Genomic DNA, 7,423 nt, shown 5'->3' on the forward strand with positions numbered 1-7,423 from the left:
TTGAGCATTTTCAGAGCAGCATCTTCTGTCCATACACTGACATGTAGAGAGGAAGAAGACCTTCAAGATGTGAGGCTTGCACGCTGAGTCCGACTCAGCAAGTTTGGAAGCCAAGTGCACAACCATGGGAGATCACTTTGTCTCTGTGATTTCCCACAAGTAGGAACGGATCCTGCAGTACCATGCACCTCCTAGGATGCAGAGAGAACTAAGAGCCGATGTCTGTAATGTATACACAGGAAGTATTCCGTCTATATTGGCTCCTGTCTTCTTTCTCCTTTCCCAGGCTAATGACTTCATGACCTCCGCTGGAGATGTAGTCTGCTTATTGCCAGGAATATGAGTTTACGCTGGGTTATTCAAGGCTCTTAGCAAATCAAGGGTGTAGGGATGAAGGGAAACCACCTGTGTCCTATTGCTCTCTGGAAATCTGTTTCTTCTGAGTGGCTGGTGAGGTCAAGTGGCTGTTTGAGCTTCAGATTACTCCCAAGAGAAGGAATAGACAACCTTTTAAAATGTGTCTGAAGCTACTGTGAATTCGCTTAAGTTTCAGTTTTCCTAAAACCACCTTCGGGGCGTGCATATTTACATTTAGTACCAAAATATCTTCATGCAATTATTAGTAACTTTACCTCCTCTCCTCCTTCCCTCTGGGCATGTATGCCCTTTCCATAGACACCTGGGACTTGGAGTTGACATTTGAGAGGCTGGCAACTCCCTCACCGGGGTGTTTTCCAGGTTTTGTTCCCACGTTCAAGCCACACCTTCTTCAGAGAGCGGAGCTCGGAAATCTCGTGTCAGCAATTCAACTTTTTTTCTATATTGAATATTTTATATTTTAATATATATTGGCAATTATCTTTCTCTCCCTTAAAAATATATGATGGACAGCTTTATGCATCAGTTCTGAGTTGCTATCCAGTGCCACATGCCAGCACACATGTGCTCAATCACATACCTTTTTACATGACTGAGGTTATGCCAGTACACTGAGCTTTCCCAACACTCCTTTTTGTTGTTCGAATCTTAGATGGTCTTTTAATAAAAAACCCAGAGCCAGATGTCAGGGTGAAAGCTGAAAGATCAGAGAAGCAGAACAGCCAGGCACTAGTTCTTCCCTCTACGAAATCCTCAGCTTAAAGAGAATGAGTCCCTGTTTCCTCACGCCTTATATACCATTCTCTGTCCTGCCATATTACTTCCTGGGATTAAAGGTGTGTGCATTTCCCAACAAAGGCATGAAATCTCAAGTGCTGGGATCAAAAGTGTGTGCCACCACGGCCTGATCTCTATGTTTAATATCTAGTGGCTGGCTCTGTCCTCTGATCCTCAGGCAAGCTTTATTCGGGTACACAATATATCACCACAACTTTTATTTCAGTTGGTTCCCTCAAATCAGCTCTCTTCCCCGTAGCCCCTAGAAACCTCATGAATGTCTTTCTGCAGAATTATCTATGTTCATATAGCTAGCCAGTTGTATGTGTTTATACGTATACATACAGATGCAGATGTAGACACATAAGGGGCAGCAGGTTTCACGTAATTGGGACCGTACATTGACTTCACTACGTCTGTGATTCTGTATGTACGTTACACTATTTTTGTGGAAGTTCAGAATGTCCTTCCATTCCTTTTAATGGTTTGGTAATAGCCTGTTATGTGGATAGACCATAAACCATTTCCTTTTTTATGGGTATTCTCTCTGTCACCAGTACTTCACGGCTGTAAACAGTGCTGTGGGCGGCCTCTGGGCCCGTATACATGGGGCTTCTTACAGTCTGTGAGGTGGACAGATCATGAGGCTGAGCCGGGAGGATTTGTATAATCTAGTTTAACAGATGCTGCCAGATTGCTTTACCAAAACCCTGAAACAACTCATATTTCCTCCAGCAGTGAATGAGGGCTCCCCAGTGGGCTCTGGCTCCTCCACCTCCTCCTGCCTGCCCGTGTGAAAGGCATAGCAACCTCGGTGCTACTTAAATTCTCATTTCCTTACAAGTCTGAGCATCTTTTTATGTAGACTGGCTTTGGACATCTGCTTGTCTGTGATTGGCGTATTTGTGATCTATATAATATATATATATATATATATATATATATATATATATATATATATATATATATACTATTCTTGTCAACATGCTTTATATGACAGATGTTGCCTCCTTTTTGTCTGTTACAAGTTCTTTTCCAGATCTACTATTTTCTCTTATTTGTAGCATTTTTGCCATACACATTTTTAGGGACTTGGGAGCATAACTCGGTCAGTAAAAGGCTGCTATGCCAGCGTGAGGACCTGAGTTTGGATTCTCAGCCCCCACATAACAGCTGGCTGTGGCAGTGTGTGTGCCTGTAACCCCAGCCCTGGGGAGGCAGAGATGGGAGATCCCTGAAGTTCCCTGGACAACCCATCTAGCTAAAACAGTGAGCGCCAGGTTTAATGAGAAACCTTATCTCAAAAAATAAGGAGAGCACTCGACACAGACACCCCACAGTGCGTACACACTGTGCATTTACACCTGCACACAGATGTGCACACACATACATGAACAAGTACACATATACCACATACCAGAAACAGATTTCAAAAGTTGTAGTAATTATAGGGAACTTTTGTTTTCTGAAGGTTTCTTTTTTCTTTTAATAGCATCTAGGATCTCTGTCTCCATGTAAAAAGGGAAGCATGTCATCTTGATACTCATGTGTCTTGTATGCTGCTACATCAATTTGCCTTTGAAATCCCAGGACCCCCAGAACCAAGTGTGGGAATTTAGCAAAGCTTGCTGAGTCCTGAGCTGCAGCTCCCCTCAGGCCTTGCTGAATCCTATGGCTGCAGCTTTCCTTGGGCTTCAAGCCCATTCTCTGACCCGATCCCATAGCAGATACCAGACTGCAATAGCCCATGTTTTAGCTGCTTCTTCCCATCCCTCCCTCCTCTGCAACCCCTCCTCCATGCACGCCTTAAATGGAAGTCTCCGCTTCCCAGCTCTTCTATACTTTGCCCTTTGCAGTGGTGGACTGGACGTGGAATGTCCCTGAACTCTCCATGCCCCTGCTCCAGACACGCCCAGTGTTACGAGGTCCTTTCCAGTAGTCTCAGTAGGGCCACCCACCCTTCCCTGGACATTCAGCACTCTCTCTGGAAGGATGTCTGCATCACTGTGGGATCTGTCCCACTGTGTTGGATTTTACAGTCTCTCTTTGCAAATATTTTGGCTTGCATTTAAAATCTTGCATTTATAGGATACTTAGGCTGACAAATACTTTGCACACACTCTCTCATTCAATTTCTTTTAAAGATTTATTTATTTTTATTTTATGTGCATGTTTTGCCTGTGTTTGTCTGTACACTGTGTACATGCAGTAGCCTCAGAGTCCAGAAGAGGGTGTTGACTTCCTTGGAACTGGAGTTACAGATTGTTGGAGGCCACCATGTGGGTGCTGGGAACTGAACCCCAGGACCTCTGCAAGAGCGGTATGCACGGTCTCTGAGCCATCTTTCCAGCGCCCTCATTTGATTGTTATAGAAGCCTATGATGGTAAGAGTTGCTGTCTCCCCTTCATAGACAAGGCCCTGAGAGTTCCAGAGGCGAAGTCATCCACCCACAGTCATGTAAGAGTGAGCTTAACGTCAGGCTTAAGTTTCTACAGCTCTGTCCCTGACCACCTCAGGCCTGTCTCATCCTCATCCCCTCCCCCACTTGCCCTTCCTGGCTTCCAGAGTCTGATCTACCGACACATCCAGGTTTTCAGTTAAAAAAATAAATAAGTTTTTTTAAAAACTTTATTTGTGCTAGGCGGTGATGGTGCATGCCTTTAATCCCAACATTCAAGAGGTAGAAGCAGGCGGATCTCTGTGAGTTCGAGGCCAGCCTGGTCTACGAAGTGAGTTCCAGGACAGCCAGGGCTGTTACACAGAGAAACCCTGTCTCAAAAAACAAACAAACCAAAAAAAAAACAAAAAAACACTTTATTTGTGTATGTATGTGTGTCTGTGTGTGAATGTCACATGTGTGCAGGTACCTACAGAGGCCAGAAGAGGGTGTTGGATCCCCTGGATCACAGGCAGTTGTAAATCACCCCATGTGGGTCCTGGGGATTGAACTCAGCTCCCTGAAGAGCAGCAAGCACTCCTAACCACTGAGCCGTCTCTTCAGACTCACACGAGCAGCTTTTTCATGTGGGTTCCGGGATCGAATCCAGGTCATTAGACTTGGATGGCGGGTGTTTTCACCCATGAGCTGCCTCACTGCCCCCCCCCCCCCCTGTTCTTCCAGCCTTTGCTGTTTTCCAGCCTTTCATCCCGCCCGTCACGGTTCCAGCCTCGGTTCCGTTACCGTCTTACCGCACTGGTCTTCAGTCTGCTTTTGTTTCCCATTTCTCCAGTTGGACTATCTCCTTAATCAGCACAGGGGCTAAGGCTTATTTCCCTGTGAACACGCTCCTTATTGCATTAATGGACACATTAAGAATTCTATTTCAAGAACTCTACCTGGTCTCCAGAAAAATGATGCTTATTCAAAACTTTGCAGGAGTGTTTTCTTACATCTCAGTTGTCTTAAAATACCCATGACCATAAACTTACAGAAGTCCATGCTCAAGTTACCAAGCAGATTCTAAAACCTTCGGAGTCATAGTAAGTAAAACCAACCTAAAATACGAACAACAAGTTGGGGGGGGTAATATTTGTTTTTAGTCCCCCATGCACATTATTTCATTTAATATTCACAATGATTGATCTTAGGTACACATTGCCATAGATACAGCCTCATTTTACAGAGGAGGAAAATGAAATTCTAAGGTCCCTGGCATGGAGACAGACTCTGCCCTTCCCACTGTTACATTCTCCTAGCCAGATCTTGCAAGCCTCTGCCCAGGTGTCAGGCTGACTACATGTAGGCCAGGGTGGTCCAGTCCGACCTCACTGCCAGCACTATCCTGACCCAGGCAAAAATGGACCCCATTTTTACTCTGCTTTCTGAGAGGATGCAAAAGGTCATTTTCAATTCCAGGTCCTCTGTGTGAGAACTAGGCTAACAGTTCTCTTCTAGAAAAGCCACATCTGTGGCCATCCCAGGTACTACCCAGACCATTAGGAAATACAGGGTGTGCTCTAGGGTGATGGTGTAAAACATTGCCTAAAGTGTCCACGGATCCACTGTTGATTTAAAAAGGAGGAAGAGAGGAAGAGAGGGAGGGGGAGGGAGGGAGGGAGGAAGGAAGGAAGGAAGGAAAGAAGGAAGGAAGGAAGGAAGGAAGGAAGGAAGGAAGGAAGGAAGGAAGGAAGGGAGAGAAACACATAATCATCTTGTGGGGCACCTGCTGCAGTCCCTATGTGTGGAGCAGGTTGGCTGGACTCCAGTGAGCAATTCCCCGGGTGCCCTGGAGTGGAGTTCAGATGTAGCTCCAGGAGCCTGATTTATTTGTGTCTTAGCTCTCGTGAGCATTACTTCTTGGGTTGAAGCCAGTTTCTTTGTGGGTTCCCTGCTAGGACGGCCTTCTTGAGTCTGGATTTCCTACAAGGAATATACTGTACACATGGGTCTGCCAGATCCCAGATCTTCAGCCCCCAGGGCAGACAGTGTTTCCTTGGTAAGGGATCCAAACCCCCCTTTTCCTCAGTTTACTCCTGGATGAAATGGGTATGAAAGTCATGAAAGAGGTCGCAGAACATCCAACCACTTAATTGAAGACAGATTTTAATTAAGTCTTCTAAAGAAACGCCCTTTCCTGGGATAGGGTAGTTATTAAAAACCAGAGAAGACAACGCCCAGGGAAGGAATATGAGCTTGTAATGGATGTCTTAGCTCCATGCAGACACAGGGTTCCAGTTGTTAAGTAATGGATTGATCAGGGGACATTCTCCCACTAGCCTCCTGTTACTGTTCCAGTAACCCTGACGAGCCGCCGAAGTTTAATGAAAATGTGTAAACTGACTTGCTCAGAACCATCCCTGGCTGACTGTCTCTTTCCACTTTGGCAGTAAGGCCCTGATCTATATTTATCAGACCTTCAGAATGTTAGTCCGGTGGTGTCGATGTGCTGAGGCATGATCTGTTCCTTCATTCTTCACCCGCAGTTTGTGCGAGCGCCCAGACTGCGCTTGGGGGTGCTCCGTGCCAGTGGCCAGGCAAGGTCTGTGTACACAGGCTCCCAGCACTCCTCAGTGCTAGACGGTGTTTTGCCAGAGTCATTAGACAGGTTTGTGAATTCGGTCATTTAAAATAATAGTGTTTCTCCTTCTGCTAGCTTCTTCTCTCTACTGGACAGTCCCATATGGGTTACTTCCAAGAACAAACCAGGGCCAAGTCACTCAGTGTACACGAGACATTTTCTTTACGTTTGCAAACAGCCTATCAGTTGTGACACTGAAAAGCCTTGCTATAGGGGGAGCTTCTTGTCGGGAATTTTGAAAGGACTGGGACTGAGTGATAGACAAATGAATCAAACAGTCGTGTTTTATAAAAACCATCGCAGCAGATTCGTATTGACTAATGGGGAAAACTGTTCAGCTTCCTCCCTTCTGCCCACTAGCACCCAACGGTATATGCCCAGGCCTCCTGGCTTCCACAGACAAGCCCTCAGCTGTGCGCTGGGTTTGCCTGGCTGGCCTCTTTCAGATTAGCCCTTGTCCTGTCTTCTCACTATAGCTAATGTGAAACCACTCATCTGGGGAGCAGAGAATTCCGTGCACATTCCCCAGAGTGACTCCAGAGAGCATTGCTGTCCCTGCTCAGGGAGTATAACCTGTTACTAGCTCTCTGCCTCAGTTTCCCTAGCCATCAACAGAAACTATTGTGTTGCATAAGGTCCATAGATGGGCTGGCATTGGGAAGGTGCTCAGGGCACTGTAGCTACTGGAATTACCAATGGGTTCTTCTGCCTATGACCTATGAGGTCACAACTCAGATGGAAGATATCTTAAGGGAGAGAGCTCTCCCCAACCCGTCCTTGTGAGGTTCTCAATAGTAGGGACTCCGGGGCTCAGCAACACGCACTCCTGTGGGCACCCCAAGCCTGGGACATCCTGAGTCCACCTGAACAAAACTCCAAATCCTGGTTGTGCTGGCTCCAGCCCTAAGAGAGCCAGGAGAACGCTGCTGTAACAGGAGAGGCAGCAGCTGACTGGCAGGCAGGCCTGGTCCTTGGGAAATTTGTTCTAATCTTAGAAGGCAGTCTTCACCTTCTGCTGTGGCCTGCCGGACAAATGTCACAGGCCTCAGATACACATACACTGTCACCACTGTGGTTCCTAGAGAAGGGTTTCTGTGGGTCTCTCTGGGTGGCTGCCAGAAAACTTGAGGCTTACAGCGGGAGGGACTCTCCAGAAGGTCAAGTGTATCAGTAGGGTGAGCACAGCACAGAGCTCGGAGGTTCTGAACAAACTTTGGAAAGAGACAGATTGTGTGTTCACTTGTTGATG

This window comes from Peromyscus eremicus, chromosome 15, assembly GCF_949786415.1.
Source record: "Peromyscus eremicus chromosome 15, PerEre_H2_v1, whole genome shotgun sequence".
Taxonomy (NCBI): Eukaryota; Metazoa; Chordata; class Mammalia; order Rodentia; family Cricetidae; genus Peromyscus; species Peromyscus eremicus.